The sequence below is a fragment of the Phyllobates terribilis genome, unplaced genomic scaffold, assembly GCF_046119375.1.
Source record: "Phyllobates terribilis strain yellow unplaced genomic scaffold, ASM4611937v1 Scaffold_2__4_contigs__length_985480577, whole genome shotgun sequence".
In the NCBI taxonomy this organism is placed as follows: domain Eukaryota; kingdom Metazoa; phylum Chordata; class Amphibia; order Anura; family Dendrobatidae; genus Phyllobates; species Phyllobates terribilis.
The window spans coordinates 426,221,070-426,247,622 of NW_027362762.1; the positions used below are offsets into that span (position 1 = coordinate 426,221,070).

The 26,553-nt window shown below is 43.2% G+C and overlaps 1 long non-coding RNA gene across 1 annotated transcript in view; it reads right to left on the minus strand.

Moving 5' to 3' along the window:
• Positions 1–225: 225 nt before the first annotated feature.
• Positions 226–26,553, minus strand: part of LOC141252650 (uncharacterized) — a 44,933-nt gene continuing 18,605 nt past the window's right edge. Inside the window, exon 3 of the long non-coding RNA XR_012314035.1 lies at positions 226–373. This is a non-coding gene — a long non-coding RNA (uncharacterized lncRNA). The remainder of the gene's footprint in view (positions 374–26,553) is intronic.

Here is a 26,553-nt window from a genome sequence, read left to right on the forward strand (position 1 = left end):
CTTAATAACTACATAATTCCAAGAATGCATTTCCTGTATTGCCTGCATCTCCTGTCTATTGATTTTGTTAGGGAATTTTGTATGTTTTAATTTTTCTACGTCAGTTGTGACCAGTTTGACAAACATATCAACTGCAGGACATGTAACTATGCTGGGAAATTTCTTGGATTTGTTACAAAGATGGACTGGAAACTTACCATTTTAACAAGTTCTTCCTCAGCGCTAGATTCCTCAGCTATAGATTCAAGGATAGCCAATGCCGCTTTTTCTTCCTCAGTGTCCAGTTTTGGGCCCATATTGTTTTTCTCATGGAACATTTTTAAAATCAATTTTCTGGCGAATAGGTATATGTCCTTTATGGCCGTGAAGGTATCTATAAGTTGGGTAAGAGAGAATGTTAAACCTTTCTCAAGGATATTGATTTGCGATTGAGCAAGACTATGAGACGATAGTTTGGTTACTTTGGGTTGGTCATGGCACCCCCTCCCATAATTCCCCTTCATTGGACCATGGTATTTTCTTTTTACACCATATCTGGTTCTTATTTGGCCAGAATTTTGAGGTACTTGATCAAAATTGGTAGGTGCATTGTTGGACACTGAAGATAATGATGTAGTCGATGGATTTTTATTGATCAGTTTATTCTTATTCTTAGGTTTATATTCCTATCGAAAAATTCTCTTTGATTCATAGTCATTGACATCTCTTACATACTTTTTCTTTTTGTCAGCACTGATATCCTGCTCCCATTTTTCCATATCTAGTTCTAAATCCTTATAAAATTTCTCTAGTTGTTCAGCCTGCATATCCTGAGTCATCTGAATTTGCAATACATTGATCTCTTCATCCAATTCGTCCCGTAAGCAGGTATTATTTTCATTGATGATTTCAATGAAAGTTAGTGAACATGGGGTGGCCACTATTTCGCATTTAAGTATCAGGTTGGGGTCCTCCAGATCAAAAGTTGGATAAAGTTGAACTCTAAGGCCTCTTGGTATACTCCTTTGTTAACTATGATTTTCTAATGACGCTTTCGTCCACCATATTCGGGTTTATCTTTGCAACAAGTTTTTATACTTTCGCATTAATTCTCTGTTGTACGTGTGAGTACTATTAAAACCATTAGCAGTACTTTGTTGTAAAAGATCAGAGACCTTCTCCTGCCAGGTTTTTTCCCTAGCTTTTAAGTCCACAATGAGTGGAAGAATAGTCTGTTGTAAAATAGAAACAGCATTAATCACACAATTAACTCATTTAAGGATCTATATCAAATACAAAAAAGGGGCCATAACAAAAAAAAATCGAATATGTTAGTATACCCCTCCCAGGTTAGTGAATCTCTCTAGGGTATTTATAGTCTTAAAAGGGTTGTTATTATTATTATTTATTATTATAGCACCATTTATTCCATGGTGCTTTACATGTGAAAGACGTATACATAGCAAAAACAATTACAATTACAATAATTTTGAACAATACACATCAGCGACTGGTACAGGAGGAGAGGAACCTACCCACGAGGGCTCACAGTCTACAAGAGATGGGTGAGGATACAGTAGGTGAGGGTAGAGCTGGTCATGCAGCGGTATGGTGGAGCGGCGGTTACTGCAGGTTGTATGTGTAGCACCCTGAGGATTCGGCTGCTACAGGGGTATTACACCTCAAGCCAGAGGTGTGGTATTCCACTCCCGGGTAAGGATGGAGTGTGGAGCTGAGCTCAGTAGGCTGCATGCACTACATACATCCCATTTCCGGGGGACAGAACTACGGTACTCCCACCAAGTATATGTGCAGGTACGACAGCGTCTGTCCCTGGCTGGAGTGGGAGGGGGGTGGAACATCCCAGTAGTGTAGGGGCAGATAGGGGGAGTACTCTGGGTAAAGCTAGGAGCTCATTGGGTGCTAGTCACCTGAGCTCACACATAGAGGGAGTATATATGGTGGGCACCATCTTAGGACAGGGTCTTTTTAGCCTGAGAAGCAGAGCAGAGGAGTTCAGCCAGGAGGGCTGACAGGGAGCTGTGGCTCCGGCTGGGCCCAGCTCCAGAGCCAAGCCTGCAGAGGGAGAGAGGAGAAAAGAAGGACCCAGAGAGAAAGACAAGAAGGGAACCCCAAGACCCCAGAATAAAGACAAAAGGGTGAAGGGTTGGCGGACAAGGGTACCGGATCCCAAGCTGGCAGAGGCCAAAACAAACCTTAGCCAGGAACCGGAGGTCGTGGGCAGGATCTGACACGACCCTCACCAAATCCACCAGAATGGCACACCGAGCATAGGGTCAGGGAAGCCAGGGAAGGTTCAACCAACAAGAGACCCGAGGGAGCCGGACACAGGTGGATCCCTGGTGGGAACGGCCAGAGAGAGAGAGAGAGAGTCAGAAGGGAGCTCAGGACCACGCTCTGGAATCGCCTGGGGGTTAGCCGAGTCCAGGACCTGGTGGACGCAGCACGGCTCGGGTGGTCACTCAAGGCCAGAGTGACCAAAAGAACACCAGTAAGTAAAAACCCTGAACTGCATCTCCTGACTCTGAGACTTCTTTCTGCATCATCACAACCCCCATCATCCACACCTGCTGCCCTGAGGCCATACCCCTCCCGTTGGGGGTTATACCATCACTGCTGCACATATACCACCGGCCTCAGCGGACTGCTCTGCAGCGGCGGCGTCAAAGCCGCACTCAACGGGTGGCGTAGTCGACAATCAAGTTAACATCTACTGCCATAGACTGCCACTTAGTTTGACACCCTGGGCACGGACCGGGTCACCGCCACAAGGACTACTACCCCTATCCAGATCCGGCTCCGGGTATCCCTTGCACATGGCCCAGGGGGTGCGTCAACTTTGGCGTAGTCGGCAGGATAACGTGCCCGCAACCACCGGGTACTGCGTGCCTGAAGAAAAGTTTATCTGTACCGTAAAAAGAAGTCTCCCGCCAATTCCGGAGGGTCCCCGCCATCGGACGCCATCACGGGTCGTTTCCCGCCGGTTGCCCGCCATCTGCAGCTTTTTCCCGCCATCCACGGAGTTTCCCGCCACTGGGAGACGATTCCCGCCATCTGAGAAGATTTCCCGCCCTGGCAGAGCGGACGCCATTATGGGCGTGCCAGAGGGTGGTAAGAGACGACCTCCCATCGTGGGCCAGGACCAAGAATGGCGCCAAAAACGAAGACCGCCCCCACCAGCAGAGACTGCAATGATTGAGATGTCCATCAGCGTGGGGGGTCTGCCCCTGGAACTGACAATCACCAAGTTGCCCAAGGACCGCCCTCAATGTGGGCGGAGACAGAACAAAAGAGAGAAGATGGGAGCAGCTTGGAGAAGTCTGGAGGAGCCGTACCCGGAGATGGAGGGAGAGGCAGGCAGCACCGACCCTGTGGTCAGGAGCCTGATGCAAGCAACCACCCCACAAGACCTGGTGGAGATCCTGGCACAGCTTCCCCGAGACCGGGAGCGTGCACAGACCGCGCTGGAGGGCCTCGCACGGAGGATGGCCCAAGTGCAGCGAGAAACGCTGATGGAGTGGAGCAGGGAGATGGCCCAGCAGGCTGGAACCCGCCAGCGGAGCACACCACCCGCAACGAGGAGCACGCCTGCCCCTGAAGAGGATGCAGAAGGGACGGAGGCCGGAGACGACGCCGCAGAGGGAGCTGAAGAGACGGAGGCAAGTAAAGGGGACGTTACTACCCCGAGCCCAGCCACCGTAAGCCTACCCCCGCTCCCCGTCGCAGAGCCCGAAGTCCCACTGATCGTGCCCGTTGCCGCACCGCTACCGCTCCAGACTAGGCCCCAAGCAGGAGCCGCGATCACGCCCCCTGTGACGTTACGCGCCTCAGCCCTGAGCGCGGCCAAGCAGGAGACGCCACCGGCCTGGTCGCAAGGCCGAGTGCCCCCGGGCGCCGCCGTCTTCACGGTGCCCTTTACCTTCAGGGTACCCCAAGCCTGGTCGCAAGGCCTAGTGATCCCGGGCGCCGCTGCCACCACCGCGCCCTCAACTTCCACTGTGCCGCACCTGGGTGAAGACTTGTTTGCCCAGCACACTTGCCCAGATGGGCAGCCCTTTGCGTGGCCACCGGAGTACCACCATCCCCGACTCCGGAAAGAAAGACCCCTGGATGAGCCCCTAATCCCGGTTCCGGCGCCCGTCAAGATGACCCCGCTCTCGTTAGAGGAGGCGCAGTTTGAGTGGGACCCCGCAGGAGGAGACCTCATCGGGTTCACTCAAGAGACCCGAGCGGCTGCAACTGAGCGTGCGGAGTGCTGCCGCCAGCAGTTGGAAGTCTTTGAGCGAGAACGGAGAGAGAGACGGGTCCGCGAGGAGCGGCTGCAAGTAAAGAGTGCAGAACAAAAGAGCCGGACCCGAAGGAACCCCCGTGCAGCCCACGGTCCCCGTGCCACCGGGACTGTAATCAAATTCCAACTGCAGCACGGTTGGGGCTTCATCAGAGATCATCACACCCCCGGCGACGTCTTCGTGACCAGAAGAGATGTCGAGTCCCACCTACCGGAGGGACACAGAGGTCGTGACCTTTACCTGGGTGATGAGGTCACCTTCACCCGGCACCAATGTGCCAAAGGACCCTATGCCCTTCATGTACACCGACTGACAGAGAAAGAGCTGAGGTGTCAGGAGGAGCAAGAGGACCCGGATGGGTCTGAAGGGTACAGGGAGGAAGCATCAGGAGGACGCCGCTACTAAAGTACGGTAAATGGAACTGTAAAATAGTTACCCGTTAGGGTACAATAACTGTTACCATTATAGTCCCCGTTGGGACCAGTGAACTGTTCCAGTGTGTCCCATCTCCCCACAGGCTGAGGACTGTGAGCAGCCATCCCTTTTCCCCACTGGCCGAGGACTGAGAGCGGCCATATCCCTTGTATATAGTTGCGCTTCCTAAAGTGCCCCCTACCGGTTTTATAGGAAACTGTTTTTTTTTTTTTCTACCAGAGACTGTGGCACTTACCTGGTCACAATTTGCACAAGTGGCCAGAGGTCAAAAATGTTTTATATGAAGAGTATTATGCTGCTGATATATATATAGTGTTTTATATGTTTATGATGTTTTTGCAAAAATTTTGTATGTTTTTGGATATTTTGCTCTTTTACAGCCCGAGGACGTGCTGTGATTTACCAGGGGGGAATGTAGCACCCTGAGGATTCGGCTGCTACAGGGGTATTACACCTCAAGCCAGAGGTGTGGTATTCCACTCCCGGGTAAGGATGGAGTGTGGAACTGAGCTCAGTAGGCTGCATGCACTACATACATCCCATTTCCGGGGGACAGAACTACGGTACTCCCACCAAGTATATGTGCAGGTACGACAGCGTCTGTCCCTGGCTGGAGTGGGAGGGGGGTGGAACATCCCAGTAGTGTAGGGGCAGATAGGGGGAGTACTCTGGGTAAAGCTAGGAGCTCATTGGGTGCTAGTCACCTGGGCTCACACATAGAGGGAGTATATATGGTGGGCACCATCTTAGGACAGGGTCTTTTTAGCCTGAGAAGCAGAACAGAGGAGTTCAGCCAGGAGGGCTGACAGGGAGCTGTGGCTCCGGCTGGGCCCAGCTCCAGAGCCAAGCCTGCAGAGGGAGAGAGGAGAAAAGAAGGACCCAGAGAGAAAGACAAGAAGGGAACCCCAAGACCCCAGAATAAAGACAAAAGGGTGAAGGGTTGGCGGACAAGGGTACCGGATCCCAAGCTGGCAGAGGCCAAAACAAACCTTAGCCAGGAACCGGAGGTCGTGGGCAGGATCTGCCACGACCCTCACCAAATCCACCAGAATGGCACACCGAGCATAGGGTCAGGGAAGCCAGGGAAGGTTCAACCAACAAGAGACCCGAGGGAGCCGGACACAGGTGGATCCCTGGTGGGAACGGCCAGAGAGAGAGAGAGAGTCAGAAGGGAGCTCAGGACCACGCTCCGGAATCGCCTGGGGGTTAGCCGAGTCCAGGACCTGGTGGACGCAGCACGGCTCGGGTGGTCACTCAAGGCCAGAGTGACCAAAAGAACACCAGTAAGTAAAAACCCTGAACTGCATCTCCTGACTCTGAGTCTTCTTTCTGCATCATCACAACCCCCATCATCCACACCTGCTGCCCTGAGGCCATACCCCTCCCGTTGGGGGTTATACCATCACTGCTGCACATATACCACCGGCCTCAGCGGACTGCTCTGCAGCGGCGGCGTCAAAGCCGCACTCAACGGGTGGCGTAGTCGACAATCAAGTTAACATCTACTGCCATAGACTGCCACTTAGTTTGACACCCTGGGCACGGACCGGGTCACCGCCACAAGGACTACTACCCCTATCCAGATCCGGCTCCGGGTATCCCTTGCACATGGCCCAGGGGGTGCGTCATATGCTTGTCGGAAGAGGTAGATCTTCAGGTTCCTTTACAATAGAAATGTATAGAAAGAGTCTTTCAAGCATCTTTGAGTGATTTTTCAGGCATATTTATATACGATCATGGCCGAAAGTGTTGGCACTCTTGAAATTGATCCAGAAAATGAAGCATTTCTCCCCAAGAAAATATTACAAGTATACGTGTTTTATTATACACGTTTATTTCCTTTGTGTGTATTGGAACAACACAAAAAAATTTTAAACATTTTTTTAAATTGAACATCATATCACACAAAACCCTAAAAATGGGCTGGACAAAATTGTTGGCACCTTTCCAAAATTGTGGGTATACAACTTTGTTTCAAGCATGTGAAACTTGTTCAAACTCAGATGTGGCAAGTAACAGATGTGGGCAATATGAAAATCACACCTGAAACCAGATAAAAGGGGTAGAAATTGACTCAATCTTTGCATTGTGTGTCTGTGTGTGCCACACTAAGCATGAAGAACAGAAAGAGGAGAAGAGAACTGGGACCTGAGCGCCGAAATTGTTGAAAAATATCAACAATGTCAAAGTTACAAGTTCCTCTCCAAAGATCTTGATGTTCCTTTGTCCACAGTGCGCAACATAATAAAGAAGTTTACAACCAATGGCACTGTAACTAATCTCGCTGGACGTGGATGACAGAGAAAAATTGATGAAAGGTTGGAACGCAGGATAGTCCAGATGGCGGATAAGCAGTGCTAATAAAGTTACAAAGAAATTCAAGCTGTACTTCAAGCTCAATGTGCATCAGTGTCAGTGCGAACTCTCACTCGACATTTGAATGAAATGAAACGCTATGGCAGGAGACCTAGGAGGACCCCAAAAAGCTATACTGCAGTTTTCCAAAATGTATGTGTGTAAGCCAAAATCCTTCTGGGAAAGCGTCTTGTGGACAGATGAGACCAAAATAGAGCTTTTTAGCAAAGAACATCATTCTACTGTTTACTGAAAATGGAGTGATGTCTATAAAGAAAATAGCACAGTACCTACAGTCAAATATGGAGGAGGTTCAAATATATTTTGGGATTGTTTTGCTGCCTCTTGCACGGAGTGTATTGACTGTGTGCAAAGCATCATGAAATCTCAAGATTACCAAAGTATTTTGGTTTGCAATGTAGTGCCCAGTGTCAGAAAGCTGAGTTTGCTTCCTAGATCATGGGTCTTCCAGCAGGACAAGGACCCCAAACATACTTCAAGAAGCACCCAGAAGTGGATGGAAAAAAAGTGCTGGAGAGTTCTGAAGTGGCTAGCAATGAGTCCAGATCTAAATCCCATTGAACACATGAAGAGATCTTAAAATTGCAGTTGGGAGAAGGCACCCTTCAAATATGAGAGACCTGGAGCAGTTTGCAAAGGAAGAAGAGTGGTCCAAAATTTCAGTTGAGAAGTGTAAGAAGCTTGCTGATAGTTATGGGAAACAATTGATTGCAGTTATTTATTCCAAAGAGTGTACAACCATATATTAACTTGAGGGTGCCAACAATTTTGTCCAGCCCATTTTTGGGGTTTTGTGTGATATTATGTTTAATTTGCCTTTTTATCTCTGTTGCTTTTGTGCTGGTCCAATACACACAAAGGAAATAATCATCTGTATAACAAAATGTTTATTTGCAATAATTTTCTGGGAGAAATACTTTATACCTTATTTTCTGGAACAATTTCAAGGGTGCCTAAACTTTTGGCCAAGACTGTGTATATATATATATATATATATATATATATATATATATATATATATATATATATACATACATATATACAGTACAGACCAAAAGTTTGGACACACCTTCTCATTTAAAGATTTTTCTGTATTTTCATGACTTTGAAAATTGTACATTCACACTGAAGGCATCAAAACTATGAATTAACACATGTGGAATTATATACTTAACAAAAAAGTGTGAAACAACTGAAAATATGTCTTATATTCTAGGTTCTTCAAAGTAGCCACCTTTTGCTTTGATGACTGCTTTGCACACTCTTGGAATTCTCTTGATGAGCTTCAAGAGGTAGTCACCGGAAATGGTCTTCCAACAGTCTTGAAGGAGTTCCCAGAGATGCTTAGCACTTGTTGGCACTTTTGACAACATATATATATATATATATATATATATATATAGTAAAATGGCCACCGGACATGTCCTTGAGGGGAGATAGGTATCGATGAGGTTGGCGACTTCAGTGATATAAAACCAGAAAAGCATGCTCCAGCACAAGTAGTGCTGAGAGGGTTGATTAGGTGTATCGAGGCTATTTTTTTCGAGCAGTCATAAGAGATAGGGGGGATTGGCTGCTCACATATCCCCATCCCCAGGACGTGTGTATAAAATGGAGACCAAGTGTTTCATTCAGTGTCTGTGGCTGGAGGTGTGGAGACCTCCAGAGTGTTTGTGCCAAAAAGACACTGACCGTGACCGTGAGCGGGTGAACCCGCCATATTGTATTGGACTGTTTATTTTCTATTTTTTGTTACACTGTGCCAGACAAGGCTTTCTTTTGTTTACTTCTGAAAATGCGGTTTCTGCAGCATCATAAACCTGCCTTGGACATTTTAAAGAGACAGTGTCCCGTGCCTACCTCTAACACGGCTAAGTGAGTACCAAACCCCACAATATATATACAGCTGCATCTCACTAAATTAGAATATCATCAAAAAGTTAATTTATTTCAGTTTTTCAAAAAATTAAACTCATATATTATATAGAGTCATTACAAACAGAGTGATCTATTTCAAGTGTTTATTTCTGTTAATGTTGATGATTATGGCTTACAGCTAGTGATGAGCGAGTATGTTCGGTTAACCCTTTTGGCGAGTATACTCGGGCGAGTGCATAGTATCTTCAGCGTACTCGGTGATATGTTTGAATCACTCCCTTGTGCATGATTTGCGACTGTTTGACAGCTTTAATACATGTGAGGAATGCTTGTTTCTTTTGCATTCCTCACATGTATTAAAGCTGTCAAACAGTCGCAAATCATGCACACAGGAGTGATTCAAACATATCACAGAGTACGCTAAAGATACTCGGTACTCGCCCAGTATACTCGCCGAAAGGGTTAACTGAACATACTCGCTCATCACTACTTACAGCCAATGAAAACACAAAAGTCATTATCTCAGTAAATTAGAATAATTAACCAAAAACACCTGCAAAGGCTTCCTACACATTTAAAAAGGTCCCTTAGTCTGTTTCAGTAGGCTCCACAATCATGGGGAAGACTGCTGACTTGATAGATGTCCAGAAGGCAGTCATTGACACACTCTACAAGGTCCCAGAGTTCCAATTTTCATTTGGAAATCAAGGTCCCAGAGTCTGGAGGAAGAGTGAAGAGGCACACATTCCAAGCTGTTTGAGGTCTAGCGTGAAGTTTCCATAATCAGTGATGGTTTGAGGAGCCATGTCATCTGCTGGTGTAGGTCCACTGTGTTTTATCAAGACCAAAGTCAGCGCAAGCGTCTACCAGGAAATTTTAGAGCACTTCATGCTTCCATCTGCCAACAAGCTTTTTGGAGATGGAAATTTCATTCGCTAGCAGGACTTGGCACCTGTCCACACTGCCAAAAGTACCAATACCTGGTTTAAAAGCAACAGTATCACTGTGCTTGATTGGCCAGCAAACTCACCTGACCTTAAACCCATAGAGAATCTATGGGGTATTGTCAAGAGGAAGATGAGATACACCAAACCCAACAATGCAGGCTGAAGGCTGCTATCAAAACAACCTGGGCTTCCATAACACCTTAGCAGTGCCACAGACTGATCGCCTCCATGCCACGCCGCATTGATGCAGTAATTGATGTAAAAGGAGCCCCGACCAAGTATTGAGTGCTTTTACTGAACATACATTTCAGTAGGCCAACATTTCGGATTTTAAAAACATTTTTCAAGCTGTTGTTATAAAGTATTCTAATTTAATGAAATAATGACTTTGGTGTTTTCATTGGCTGTAAGCCATAATCATCAATATTAACAGAAATAAACACTTGAAATAGATCACTGTGGTTGTAATGACTCTGTATAATATATGAGTTTCACTTTTTGTATTGAAGAATTGAAATAAATTAACTTTTTGATGATATTCTAATTTAGTGAGATGCACCTGTATGTATTGTAAGAGATTGTGGTAGACACTGGTTCACATACAGGATTCCGTTTGTCGATTTAAAAAAACGGGCGGTTTATTAAATGTTCATAAACTGTCTGGTTTAACAAAATAAAACATAAAACAGCCTGTTCCGAGTACAAAAAGATATAACAGAACAAAAATGGAAAATAACCAGTCAATATAAAGCACAAGCTCAGTCGTTTAAATGTCAGTTCTTTACTCTCAGACTCCAGCAGGGTCTGAGCAGCAAATGCAAGGCCTCCTCACCTTGCACACACACAGAGTAAGACAGCACCAGCTGCCTTAAATTGGCTATCCCAAGACCTGGAATGAAGGTAAGTGAGCAGCTGATCCCACCCAGCTCTTTCAGCTGCTCGTGAAACCCGGATACATAATCCGGGCCCATTAAAACACTTCTTAGCACTTTGTGTGATGGAGCCTGCTTCTCCGAGACTTGGCACCTTGGGGACACATACCTCCCGTCCAAGACCTGTCCAGCTGCCACCTTACAATATGTGTATATATACACATACATATATATACATATATATATATATATATGTATGTATACACTGCTCAAAAAAATAAAGGGTACACTCAAATAACACAGCCTAGATCTGAATGAATGAGATATTCTCATTGAATACTTTGTTCTGTACAAACTTGAATGTGCTGACAACAAAATCACACAAAAATCATCAATGGAAATCAAATTTATTAACCAATGGAGGCCTGGATTTGGAGTCACCCCCAAAATTTAAGTGGAAAAACACACTACAGGCTGATCCAACTTTGATGTAACGTCCTTAAAACAAGTCCAAATGAGACTCAGTATTGTGTGTGGCCTCCACGTGCCTGTATGACCTCCCTACAATGCCTGGGCATGCTCCTGATGAGGTTGCGGATGGTTTCCTGTGGGATCTCCTCCCAGACCTGGACTATAGCATCCGCCAATTCCTGGACAGTCTGTGGTGCAACGTGCTGTTTGTGGATGGAGCGAGACATGATGTCCCAGATGTGCTCAATCGGATTCAGGTCTGGGGAACGGGTGGGCCAGTCCAAGCGTCAATGCCTTCATCTTGCAGGAACTGCTGACACACTCCAGCCACATGAGGTCTGGCATTGTCTTGCATTAGGAGAAACCCAGGGCCAACCGCACCAGCATATGGTCTCACAAGGGGTCTGAGGATTTCATCTCGGTGCCTAATGGTAGTCAGGATACCTCTCGCGAGCACATGGAGGGCTGTGCAGCCCTACAAAGAAATGCCACCCCACACCATTACTGACCCACTGCCAAACCGGTCATGCTGAAGGATGTTGCAGGCAGTAGATCGCTCTCCACGGCGTCTCCAGACTCTCTCACGTCTGTCACATGTGCTCAGTGTGAACCTGCTTTCATCTGTGAAGAGCACAGGGCGCCAGTGGCGACTTTGCCAATCCTGGTGTTCTGTGGCAAATGCCAAGCGTCCTGCACGGTGTTGGGCTTTGAGCACAACCCCCATCTGTGGACGTCGGGCCCTCATACCACCCTCATGGAGTCGGCTTCTAACCGCTTGTGCAGACACATGCACATTTGTGGCCTGCTGGAGGTCATTTTGCAGGGCTCTGGCAGTGCTCCTCCTGTTCCTCCTTGCACAAAGGTGGAGGTAGTGGTCCTGCTGCTGGGTTGTTGCCCTCCTACGACCCTCTCCACATCTCCTGGTATACTGGCCTATCTCCTGGTAGCGCCTCCAGCCTCTGGACACTACACTGACAGACACAGCAAACCTTCTTGCCACAGCTCGCATTGATGTGCCATCCTGGATGAGCTGCACTACCTGAGCAACTTCTGTGGGTTGTAGAGTCCGTCTCATGCTACCACGAGTGTGAAAGCACAACCAACATTAAAAAGTGACCAAAACATCAGCCAGAAAGAATTGGTACTGAGATGTGGTCTGTGGTCCCCACCTGCAAAATCACTCCTTTATTGAGTGTGTCTTGATAATTGTCAATAATTTCCATCTATTGTCTATTCCATTTGCACAACAGCATGTGAAATTGATTGTCAATCAGTGTTGCTTCCTAAGTGGACAGTTTGATTTCACAGAAGTTTGATTTACTTGGAGTTATATTCTGTTGTTTAAGTGTTCCCTTTATTTTTTTGAGCAGTGTATATACACTGCTCAAAAAAATAAAGGGAATACTTAAACAACACTATCTGACTCCAAGTCAATCACACTTCTGTTAAATCAACCTGTCAAATTATGAAGCAACACTGATTGTGGATCAATTTCTCCAACTGTTGTGCAAATGGAACAGACAACAGGTAGAAATGATAGGCAATTAGCTATAAAGGAGTGGTTCTGCAGGTGGTGACCACAGACTATTTCTCTGTTCTCATCCTTTTTGGCCATTGGTTTGGTCTCTTTCGCATTTTGTCATTGCTCTCACCCCTAGAGATACAGTAACATGAGGCGGTGTCTACAGTACAACCCACAGAAGTTGCTTAGGTAGTGCAGCTCATCCAGGATGGCACATCAATGCGAGCTGTGGCAAGAAGGGTAGCTGTGTCTGTCAGCACAGTGTCTAGAGAATATAGCAGATACCAGGAGACAGGCCAGTACACCAGGAGGCGTGGAGGGGGCCGTAGTAGGGCAACAACCCAGCAGCAGGACTGCTACCTCCTCCATTGTGCAAGGAGGAACAGGAGGAGCAGTGCCAGACCCTGCAAAATGACCTCCAGCAAGCGACTAACATCCATGTGTCTGCTCAAACAGTCAGAAACAGACACCATGAGGATGGTATGAGGGCCTGACGTCCACAAGTGAGTGTTGGGCTTACAGCCTAAAGCCATGTAGGGCGATTGGCATTTGCCAGACAACACCAAGATTGGCAAATTCGATATTCGCGTCCTGTGCTCTTCACGGATGAGAGCAGGTTCACACTGAGCACATGTGACAGACGTGACAGAATCTGAAAACGCCAAGCTTAATGTACTGCTGCCTGCAACATCCTCCAGCAGGACCAGTTTGGCATAGGTCAGTAATGGTGTGGGGAGGCATTTCTTTGGAGGGCCGCACAGCCCTCCATGTGCTAGCAAGAGGTACCCTGACTGCCATTAGGTACCGGGATGAGATCCTCAGACCGATTATGAGACCATATGCAGGTGCGGTTGGCCCTGGGTTCCTCCTAATGCAGGACAATGCCAGACCTCATGTGGCTGGAGTGTGTGGCATTGTAGGGAGGTCTGATGCATGACAATGTTAGGCCTCATATGGCTGAAGTATGTCAGTCGTTCCTGCATGATGGAGGCATTGATGCTTTGGACTGGCCTGCCCGTTCCCCAGACCTGAATCCAATCGAGAACATCTGGGACATCATGTCTCGTTCCATCTACCAACGCCACGTTGCACAACAGACTTCTAGGAGTTGACTGATGCTTTAATCCAGGACTGGGAGGAGATCCCACAGGACAACATCGGCTGCCTCATCAGGAGCATGCCCAGGCGTTGTAGGGAGGTCATACAGGCATGTGGAGGCCACACACACTACTGAGCATCATGTCCTTGTCTTGAGGCATTTCCACTGAAGTTCCCTCTAATTTGATTTTACACTTTGATTTTGATGTAATGGATACAAATTTGAAACTAGAATATTTCATTCAGTGATATCTAGAATGTGGTATTTTAGTGTTCCCTCTATTTTTTTGAGCAGTGTATATATATACGGTAAAGTAGCAGTTGGACACTATATATACATTTATGTATATATATATATATATATATATATATATATATGTATATACAGTTATATGAAAAAGTTTGGGCACCCCTATTAATCTTAAGCTTAATGTTTTATAAAAATTGGTGTTTTTGCAACAGCTATTTCAGTTTGATATATGTAATAACTGTTGGACACAGTAATGTTTCTGCCTTGAAATAAGGTTTATTGTACTAACAGAAAATGTGCAATCTGCATTCAAACTAAATTTGACAGGTGCATAAGTATGGGCACCTCACCAGAAAAGTGACATAAATATTTAGTAGATCCTCCTTTTGCAAATATAACAGCCTCTAGTCGCTTCCTGTAGCTTTTAATGATTTCCTGGATCCTGGATGAAGGTATTTTTGACCATTCCTCTTTACAAAACAATTCCAGTTCAGTTAAGTTTGATGGTCACCGAGCATGGACAGCCCTCTTCAAATGATCCCACAGATGTTCAATGATATTCAGGTCTGGGGACTGGGATGGCCATTCCAGAACATTGTAATTGTTCCTCTGCATGAATGCCTGAGTAGATTTGGAGCGGTGTTTTGGATCATTGTCTTGCTGAAAGATCCATCCCCTGCGTAACTTCAACTTTGTCACTGATTCTTGAACATTATTGTCAAGAATCTGCTGATACTGAGTGGAATCCATGCGTCCCTCAACTTTAACAAGATTCCCGGTGCCGGCATTGGCCACACAGCCCCAAAGCATGATGGAACCTCCACCAAATTTTACTGTGGGTAGCAAGTGTTTTTCTTGGAGTGCTGTGTTTTTTTGCCGCCATGCATAACGCCTTTTTGTATGACCAAACAACTCAATCTTGGTTTCATCAGTCCACAGGACCTTCTTCCAAAAAGAAATTGGCTTCTCCAAATGTGCTTTTGTATACCTCAGCCGACTCTGTTTGTGGCGTGCTTGCAGAAACGGCTTCTTTCACATCACTCTCCCATACAACTTCTCCTTGTGCAAAGTGCGTTGTATAGTTGACCGATGCACAGTGACACCATCTGCAGCAAGTTGATGCTGCAGCTCTCTGGAGGTGGTCTGAGGATTGTCCTTGACTGATCTTACCATTCTTCTTCTCTGCCTTCCTGATGTTTTTCTTGGCCTGCCACTTCTGGCCTTAACAAGAACTGTCCCTGTGTTCTTCCAATTCCTTACTATGTTCCTCACAGTGGAAACTGACAGGTTAAATCTCTGAGACAGCTTTTTGTATCCTTCCCCTGAACAACTATGTTGAATAATCTTTGTTTTCAGATCATTTGACAGTTGTTTTGAGGAGCCCATGATGCCACTCTTCAGAGGAGATTCAAACAGGAGAACAACTTGCAAGTGGCCACTTTAAGTAGCTTTTCTCATGATTGCATACACCTGGCTATGAAGTTCAAAGCTCAATGAGGTTGCAAAACCAAAAAAAGTGCTTTAGTAAGTCAGTAAAAAGTAGGTAGGAGTATTTAAAACAAGAAAATGATAAGGGTGCCCATACTTATGCACCTGTCAAATTTTGTTTGAATGCAGATTGCACATTTTCTGTTAGTACAATAAACCTCATTTCAAGGCAGAAACATTACTGTGTCCAACAGTTATTACATATATCAAACTGAAATAGCTGTTGCAAAAACACCAATTTTTATAAAACATTAGGCTTAAGATTAATAGGGGTGCCCAAACTTTTTCATATAACTATATATATATATATATATATATATATATATATATATATATAATATATATATACACTACCGTTCAAAAGTTTGGGGTCACCCAGACAATTTTGTGTTTTCCATGAAAACTCATACTTTTATTTATCAAGTGAGTTGCAAAATGAATCGAAAATATAGTCCAGACATTGACAAGGTTAGAAATAATGATTTTTATTTGAAATAATAATTTTCTCCTTCAAACTTTGCTTTTGTCAAAGAATGCTCCTTTGCAGCAATTCCAGCATTGCCGACCTTTGGCATTCTAGCTGTTAATTTGCTGAGGTAATCTGAAGAAATTTCACTCCATGCTTCCTGAAGCCCCTCCCACAAGTTGGATTGGCTTGATTGGCACTTTTTGCGTACCTAACGGTCAAGCTGCTCCCACAACAGCTCAATGGGGTTGAGATCTGGTGACTGTGCTGGCCACTCCATTACAGATAGAATACCAGCTGCCTGCTTCTTCCCTAAATAGTTCATGCATAATTTGGAGGTGTACTTTGGGTCATTGTCCTATTTTAGGATGAAATTGGCTCCAATCAAGCGCTGTCCACTGGGTATGACATGGCGTTGCAAAATGGAGTGTTAGCCTTCCTTTTTAAAAATCCCATTTACCTTGTACAAATCTCCCACTTTACCAGCACCAAAGCAACCCCAGACCATCACATTACCTCCACCATGCTTGACAGATGGCGTCAGGCACTCTTCTAGCATCTTTTCAGTTGTTCTGCGTCTCACAAATGTTCTTCTGTGTGATCCAAACACCTCAAACTTTGATTCGTCTGTCCATAAAACTTTTTTCCAATCTTCCTCTGTCCAATGTCTGTGTTAAATTGCCCATATTAATCTTTTCCTTTTATTAGCCAGTCTCAGATATGGCTTTTTCTTTGCCACTTTGCTCTGAAGGCCAGCATCCCGGAGTTGCCTCTTCACTATAGACGTTAACACTGGCGTTTTGCGTGTACTATTTAATGAAGCTGGCAGTTGAGGAGCTGTGAGGCATCGATTTCTCAAACTAGAGACTCTAATGTACTTGTCTTGTTGCTCAGTTGTGCAGCGGGGCCTCCCACTTCTCTTTCTACTCTGGTTAGAGCCTGTTTGTGCTCTCCTCTGAAGGGAGTAGTACACACCGTTGTAGGATATCTTCAGTTTCTTGGCAATTTCTTGCATGGAATAGCCTTCATTTCTAAGAACAAGAATAGACTGTCGAGTTTCACATGAAAGTTCTCAATATCTGGCCATTTTGAGAGTTTCATAGAACAAACAAATGTAATGATCCAGATTCTCAACTAGCTCAAAGGAAGGTCAATTTTATAGCTTCTCAAATCAGCCAAACCGTTTTCAGCTGGGCTAACATACTTGTGCAAGGGTTTTCTAGGGTTTTCTAAACATCCATTAGCCTTCTTACACAGTTAGCAAACATAATGTACCATTAAAACACTGGAGTGGTGGTTGTTGGAAATGGGCCTCTATACACCTATGTAGATATTACAATAAAAACAAGACGTTTGCAGCTAGAATAGTCATTTAGCACATTAACAATGAATAGAGTGTATTTCTGATTCATTTAATGTTAGCTTCATTGAAAAAAAATGTGCTTTTCTTTCAAAAAGAATGAAATTTCTAAATGACCCCAAACTTTTGAACGGTAGTGTATATATAGTGTATATATATAGTGTATATATATAGTATATTGAACTTTGTCCAGATCTTCCAAACTTCACTCTTTATTGTACCCAATATGCTCAATAACCATCACAGTATAGACGTACAGAACACAAAGCAGTCTTGTGGCTCTTCCCTCATAACTGACTGTACATTTTCCCTTAATTATGATGCACTACTTTCAAATTGTTTAAATGTCTCCAGTCTTGATTTTTACAAATAATTATCAAATGTTTATGGAAAATTAAACATTTTAAGGAATGACAGATACTGTAGTCAAACAATATTCCTACCATAAAAGGACGGGCGTTATAAAATTAAATGTATATTGATAACAACATTATGTCAAGTCAATTGAGTTGGTTGCTGAAAAAACTCAATATTATCCTATTTCTTTGGGGTTATCTATCAGAGAATCTCAAATTTGGTCAGCAATGCACAGCGATCTATGCAATCAGAACTGGCAGCATTCCTAGCATATGATGCAATGGAAAGTTGAGATAACTGCCTGTCTGCCAAAGCTAATAAAATACTTTAGGAATTGATACGCAATGTTGGAAGTAAAAATTATGTAGTTTGAATTAAATATATGTTTTAAAAATGCCCTGCAGTTATAGTTAGACATTTTAAATACTGTGCTTGCAACAATGATCATGTAAAGTTTCCACACTTCATCTGTAGAAAATGATGTACAGTGATTAGTACCTACCATAAGTGGCCCACGAAAGTGCTATTGCTGAACCAGCAAACAGGGTCATGGGCATCCAAGGCTTGTTTATGCACATAAGAAGCAAATGTTACTCCCTATGGCCTAATCCATGGGAAGATCTACTGCAGCACAAATTGCTGAAAAGTGCCTTTCGTTAACATTCCTTTTTTAGACTTTAGAATAGTGAAGTCATTGGAACTAAGTAGTGATGCAAATAAAACTAGACAGTGACTGAATAAGGTAATAGAATTCAACATTTTCTTCTATTTTCTATTATTTAAACTGGTACCTTTTCCCTTGATAATAGCTCAGCATACTCTTAGCATTCCATCAAGCAACTTGATGATGTAACCATCAAGTATGTTTTTTTTCAATATAGTTCTCATGTAAATCTGATGTTTTCACTTGACTACACAGTCCAACTCATCCCAAAACATCTCTATTGAGTTATGGTTGGGGGGAATATGTGAAGGACATCAGAAACAACACTACATCACCCTCAATTTTTGTCCAGCCGTTCCTACGTTGCCTATAAGTGTTGATGTGCATTTGTAAAAAATATAAAAGTTCAAATCACCCACTTTTGCCCCATTCAAAATAAAACAATAATAAAAAAAATACACATATGGTATCGCCGCATTCAGAATCATCCGATCTATCAAAATATAAAAATAATTAATCCGATCGATATACAGCGTAACGAGAAAAAAAATCAAAAAAACAAAATTACTTTATTTCTTTTTCACCACAACATTGCAATATAATGCAATAACAGACAATCAAAACATCGTATCTATACCAAAATGGTATCAATAAAAACATCAGCTCAACGAGCAAAAAATAAGCCCTCATTCAGCCTCAGATTCCGAAGAATGGACACACTACAGGTCTCGGAAAATGGCGCCCTTTTTTTTTAACAAATTTTGGATATTTTTTCACAACTTAAATAAAAAAAAACCTATACATGTTTGGTATCTGCGAACTTGTAATGATCTGTAGAATTATAATGGCAGGTCAGTTTTAGGATTTAGTGAACATGGTAAAAAAAAAAAAAAAACAATTATGGAATTGCACTTTTTTTGCAATTTCACCGCACTTTGAATTTTTTTTCCCATTTTCCAGTACACGATATAGTAAAACCAATGGAGTCGTTCAAAAGTACAACTTGTCCGGCAAAAAACAAGCCCTCACATGGCTATATTATCTCGATTCCACCTGCGGCTGTTAGGGGATCATATCAGCTTTCATATGCCTGAAAAGATGCTGGCTCATAACATATCCATACGTCATATGTCGTAAAGGGGTTAACAATCTTTCATATTGGAGTGCAGTCAAATTCTTGCAGAGGCGTAGGTGGGGGTTCAGCTCGGGGGGTGTGAAACATCTGAGTGAGCCCCTAACCAGGTAACCGTGATTACAACTAAGGTGGCGCACTGATATTACTGCTATATGGTGACATATAGTGGTAGACATCAGTTCTGCAGAACAGAGATGAGCAGAGCGGAACTTCAAACTTCTAGAAGTCCATTTTACAGTTCGGGGAGGAGAGAGAAAGAAAGAGAGAGAAAGAAAGAGATATTTTCCAGCTCCAAAGTTTGATTTCTATGGGGTTCAGGTTCAGGTTCGGGTACCCGAACTAAACTTTGGACTAAAGTTCGGTCAAACCAGACTAACTCGAACTTTCACGGGTTTGCTCATCCCTACTGGCAGTCTCTCTTTTTCTTTGCACCACATCTGAGATTTATTTATCCCAGTGCAGGACATTACTTCTTGGACTACGCCATGGAATTGTGAGCTGTTTCTATATAAACCTGTTTGTTTTTTTCATATAGGTTTATTCAAACTTTTGACTGGTGTTATACCACATTTAAAAATAAAGTAAGTACATGCCTGAAACAACTGTCTGAAATATTTAGCACTGTACATCAAAATTGATTTTTCTTCTGAAAGTTATTGTTACATTTCAAAACATGCACAAAAATAAAAAAAACTGTTGATTAAATATTTTCAAAATATAGGGGTCGTCAAGTTACAACTACTTAACAAATGGAACAGCCTTCCGCTATCTATGTTTGGTAGTATTTCAGCAATTAAAATGACCGTACTCCCCAAACTTCTATAATTACTTGAAACCTTACCCTTCACTGTCCCATATAGAGAGTTAAGAAGTTACAGTCTTCCATTATTCAATTCATCTGGGCCCACAAGTGATATAGGATTAAGAACCAAATCCTATTAGCAAGTAAAGGGAAAGGGGCACTAGGGGTGCCAGATGTGATGAAATATTACTAGACAACTCATCTCCGTCATATACCAGCTTGGTCCACCCTCAGAGCATTCTCTAGATCAGGGGTGGGGAACATTTTTTCTGCCATGGGGCATTTGAATATTTGAACCATCTTTCGGGGGCCATAAAAATTGTGTGCTAACTCCGCCCACAATTAGTTCAAACCTAGTGGGCCAAAAGCAGTATAGGGAAGGGATCCTGGACTGGAGATATAGGTCACTATTAGCAGTTTGGGATTTCCTCCCTTTTTATCCCTCAGTCATTGTTTGGCAGTTCAGCAAACTTGGAGTTAATCCTGGCCATACCAGCAGCTCCTTGTAAAGGGGGTGGGCGTTTTTCATATGCTTAGGCTGATCACTATCACCTATGCAGCTGCTGCCTTGAGACCGCCCTTTGCTTCCCTCACTCCTCCTGTTCCCTGACCCCTCTCTTTTGTATGAAAACGCCGATGCTAGTGTTAAAACCGCTTCCCGGTCTTTTTCCCCCTCTTTTTGGGTACCCGCTGTGCAGGAGTTTCCCTCCCTCTCTTTGTTATATAATTTATAATATTTATATTAAATATATAATTAAAAAAATAAATTGGTGATTTATGTCATTCTATGGTGTTATTAGTCACGGCTGGCAGTAAAGAATTACATAGTTTGAGCTTTGGACTTGCCTGAGAGTCAGCTGGTGCATACCGTTTCAGCTCGAGTTTTGGTTAAAGAGAAATTTCAGCTTTGGTTAAATTCATAAATAAAGCTGTGGCCGACTCAGTCCACAAAAGGAATTTCATGTGTCATTGGTTTCTTCCATAAAAAGGGGAGTTATGTTCATGGGTTCCATGTTTCATATCAACAGTCTTACCCTTCACTGTTCCATATAGAGAGTTTAGAAGTTTACAGTCTTCAATTATTCAATTCATCTGGGCCCACAAGTGATATAGGATTAAGAACCAAATCTTATTAGCAAGTAAAGTGAAAGGGGGACTAGAGGTGCCAGACGTGATGAAATATTACTAGGCAACTCATCTCCGTCATATACCAGCTTGGTCCACCCTCAGAGCATTCTCTAGATCAGGGGTGGGGAACATTTTTTCTGCCAAGGGCCATTTGGATATTTAAACCATCTTTTGGGGCCGTAATAATTGTGTGCTAACTTCGTGCATGTGCCTCAGTGTTCAGTTGTGAACGCTGCATGCGTGTGCTCACAGAGCAAGAAAAAGTAAAAGGCCGGTAGCCATTAAAACACAGCTGCTGGTCCAAGCACTGTGGTCCCCAGGTATCTGCAAGGGGCCAGAGAAAAGGTCATCGCGGGCCGTAAATGCCCCCCCCCCCGGCCTGAGGTTCCCCACCCCTTCTCTAGATGGATGGAAATTGAAAAACTATGGTTGGTCCCAATTGACCCGAATTCATACCTTTGGGCGACCACATCAAATAAACTAGACTCCCCTATGCTGGGCCAAATAATTTTTACCAAGATGATCTGGAATATACAGTACAGACCAAAAGTTTGGACACACCTTCTCATTTAAAGATTTTTCTGTATTTTCATGACTATGAAAATTGTACATTCACACTGAAGGCATCAAAACTATGAATTAACACATGTGGAATTATATACTTAACAAAAAAGTGTCAAACAACTGAAAATATGTCTTATATTCTAGGTTCTTCAAAGTAGCCACCTTTTGCTTTGACGACTGCTTTGCACACTCTTGGCATTCTCTTGATGAGCTTCAAGAGGTAGTCACTGGAAATGGTTTTCACTTCACAGGTGTGCCCTGTCAGGTTTAATAAGTGGGATTTCTTGCCTTATAAATGGGGTTGGGACCATCAGTGGTGTTGTGCAGAAGTCAGGTAGATAGACTGTTAGGATTTGTATTATGGCAAGAAAAAAGCAGCTAAGTAAAGAAAAACGAGTGACCATCATTACTTTAAGAAATGAAGGTCAGTCAGTCCGAAAAATTGGGCAAACTTTGAAAGTGTCCCCAAGTGCAGTTGCAAAAACCATCAAGCGCTACAAAGAAACTGGCTCACATGAGGACCGCCCCAGGAAAGGAAGACCAAGAGTCACCTCTGCTTCTGAGGATAAGTTTATCCAAGTCCCCAGCCTCAGAAATCGCAGGTTAACAGCAGCTCAGATTAGAGACCAGGTCAATGCCACACAGAGTTCTAGCAGCAGACACATCTCTTCAACAACTGTTAAGAGGAGACTTTGTGCAGCACGCCTTCATGGTAAAATAGCTGCTAGGAAACCACTGCTAAGGACAGGCAACAAGTAGAAGAGACTTGTTTGGGCTAAAGAACACAAGGAATGGACATTAGACCAGTGGAAATCTGTGCTTTGGTCTGATGAGTCCAAATTTGAGATCTTTGGTTCCAACCACCGTGTCTTTGTGCGACGCAGAAAAGGTGAACAGATGGACTCTACATGTCTGGTTCCCACCGTGAAGCATGGAGGAGGAGGTGTGATGGTGTGGGGGTGCTTTGCTGGTGACACTGTTGGGGATTTATTCAAAATTGAAGGCATACTGAACCAGCATGGCTACCACAGTATCTTGCAGTGGCATGCTATTCCATCCGGTTTGCGTTTAGTTCGACCATCATTTATTTTTCAACAGTAAAATGACCCCAAACCCACCTCCAGGCTGTGTAAGGGGTTTTTGACCAAGAAGGAGAGCGATGGGGTGCTACGCCAGATGACCTGGCCTCCACAATCACCAGACCTGAACCCAATCGAGATGGTTTGGGGTGAGCTGGACCGCAGAGTGAAGGCAAAAGGACCAACAAGTGCTAAGCATCTCTGGGAACTCCTTCAAGATTGTTGGAAGACCATTTCCGGTGACTACCTCTTGAAGCTCATAGAGAGAATGCCAAGAGTGTGCAAAGCAGTCATCAAAGCAAAAGGTGGCCAGTGGCCACATGTGTTAATTCATAGTTTTGATGCCTTCAGTGTGAATGTACAATTTTCATAGTCATGAAAATACAGAAAAATCTTTAAATGAGAAGGTGTGTCCAAACTTTTGGTCTGTACTGTATGTTTCAAAAATTTCCATTACTGTCCAAACATTCCTTGATTAACTCTTTTCTATTTAACCCTGCAATACCTGATAGTTTGAAAAACATCTTCATTAGACCGTGGTTTAACAAGTAACTTTTTTTGTTTTGCAGATAGTCAACTTACACTTTAAGGTCCTGTTAACTTTTGAGACTCTACAATCCTGGTTTAACATCCTAGTAAACTCATGTTACCAATATATGCAAATTAGACACTATATTAAGGTCTCCCAACCTACATATTTCGAAAAGTTATATAGCGCGGCTTATATCTGATATCTATCGACTATTACGTAACTCATATGTAGAAGATCACACGAATCACCCATATATGAGTAAATGGGAGAGATTTCTGGGGGAAAACTTGTCACCTGATACCTTGTAGGGAGTCTGGAGGAGTGCAGCTAAGGCCTCTACATGTTTCATTTATAGGGAATATCAATATGAACTGCTCATGTTTTGGTACCATATTCCCTCGCTATTGCATAAATTTAACCCTAATGTTCCTAGTTGCTGTTAGAGATGCAGTAAAACTGAGGGGGATTTAATTCACTATTCTGGAGTTGTACGGGTATTCAGGGTTTCAGGAAATCTGTTAGAGCTCCTATTTACAAGGTAGTGGATCTTCAAATACCGCTTAATCTTAAGTTTTACTTACTCAATATCCTGTCATTTCAGTTCAACCGCAAAACTCAACAACATTTGCTTCATATGACCATGGCGGCTAGATGTTTGATAGGGTGTAAATACAACCCCTTCAAATAATGAGTTACACGCACACACATCCAAGACGTACAATGTATGGAACATCTCACAGCTCTATTGAATTACACAGTTGATCGTTTTGAAGCAGTCTGGACTCTATGGGACATACATTGGGAACAAAGAAATTTCTAACGGTCAGGGCTATATAAAGTAGGCCTGGCATTAAAGACTGAAATAGATTTACCACCTTCTCTCACCCCTCTCACGTGTCAATGTCTTTTCATTATTCAGGTACAATGTTTGATTCAGGAAATGGGTTCTTCAGTGTGACAGCACATGCAGTAGAAGTAAGTCTACGCCATGGAATTTATTTAAAGATGAATTGTGGTTTCCATTTGAGGGTACTCGTACTTATGACCTGTCTGGAAGCCATTTATGCCTTTGCACATAGTTGATAGCATCAGTCATTTTTAGCATCTAATGATATCTAGACAGTCATTGTTGTTTGTACCTGCTGCATATTACTACCATCCATTTTATGTTATTTTAAACTTTTGCTAACACCATGCACAATTTCAGGTATTAGGATTATATTATCTTCAATGGCAGTTTTTGACATTTATTTATAAGCACTTGCACTTTATTAACTATTATACTTTTGTGGTATATTTACCCACATTATTAACCTCAAGGATATGCTGTAACTAATACTGTTTTATCATTGTGATAATTACCATCATATCACATACTCCTTTCTGGTGCCCCTCTATTGCTACACTTTATTTATCCCTTTATCTGTGATTCACATTTGCCCTTATTATGAATAATAAATAAATATCTGTTATTTCATTTAATATCATGTATTTTTGCTCGAAGTATGTTTCTCTCGTTCTTTAGAAAGCAAATAGAAAATAGGCAAGAGAAGTTGTGGCTGACTGTGACCGTCAAATTCGTCATAACTTACATCACCAAAATGCAAATAACCTGTATGGTAAACACCTTAACCACTTCGCGCCAGAGCCTGTTTTTGCCTTCGTGACCGGGCCAATTTTTTCAATTCTGACCACTGTCACTTTATGAGGTAATTACTCTGGAACGCTTCAACGGATTCCTCTGATTCTGAGATTGTTTTTTCGTGACATATTGTACTTCATGATAGTGGTAAAATTTCTCCGATATCACTTGCGTTTATTTGTGAAAAAATTGGAAATTTGGCAAACATTTTGAAAATTTTGCAATTTTCAAACTTTGAATTTTCATGCCCTTAAATCAGAGCGATATGTCACACAAAATAGTTAATAAATAACATTTCCCACATGTCTACTTCACATCAGCACAATTTTGGAACCAAAATTTTTTTTTGTTATGAAGTTATAAGGGTTAAAAGTTGACCAGCGATTTCTCATTTTTACAACAAAATTTACAAAAACATTTTTTTAGGGACCACATCTTATTTGAAGTGACTTTGAGGGGCCTTTATGACAGACAATACCCAAAAGTGATACCATTCTAAAAACTTCACCCCTCAAGGTGCTCAAAACCACATTCAAGAAGTTTATTAACCCTTCAGGTGCTTCACAGGAATTTTTGGAATGTGGAAGAAAACAATGAACATTTAACTTTTTTTCACAAAACTGCTACTTTAACCTCAAATTTTAAATTTTCACAAGGGCAGCAAGAAAAAATGGACCCCAAAATGTGTTGTGCAATTTCTCCTGAGCACATTGATACCCCATATGTGGTGCAAAGCCACTGTTTGGGCGCACGGCATGGCTTGGAAGGTAAGGAGCGCCATTTGACTTTTGGAATGGAAATTTGACTGGAATCGATAGCGGACACCATGTTGCATTTGGAGAGCCCCTGAGGTGCCTAAACAGAGGAAACCCCCAATAAGTGACCCCATTTTGGAAACTAGACCCCTCAAGGAACTTATCTAGATGTGTGGTGAGCACCTTGAACCCCCAGGGGCTTCACAGAATTTTATAATGTTGAAGTGTGAAAATAAAAAAACACATTTTTAACACAAAACTGCTACTTTAGCCTCAAATTTTTAATTTTCACAAGGGCAGCCAGAAAAAATGGACCCCAAAATGTGTTGTGAAATTTCTCCTGAGCACGCTGATACCCCATATGTGGTGCAAAGCCACTGTTTGGGCGCACGGCATGGCTTGGAAGGTAAGGAGCGCCATTTGACTTTTGGAATGGAAATTTG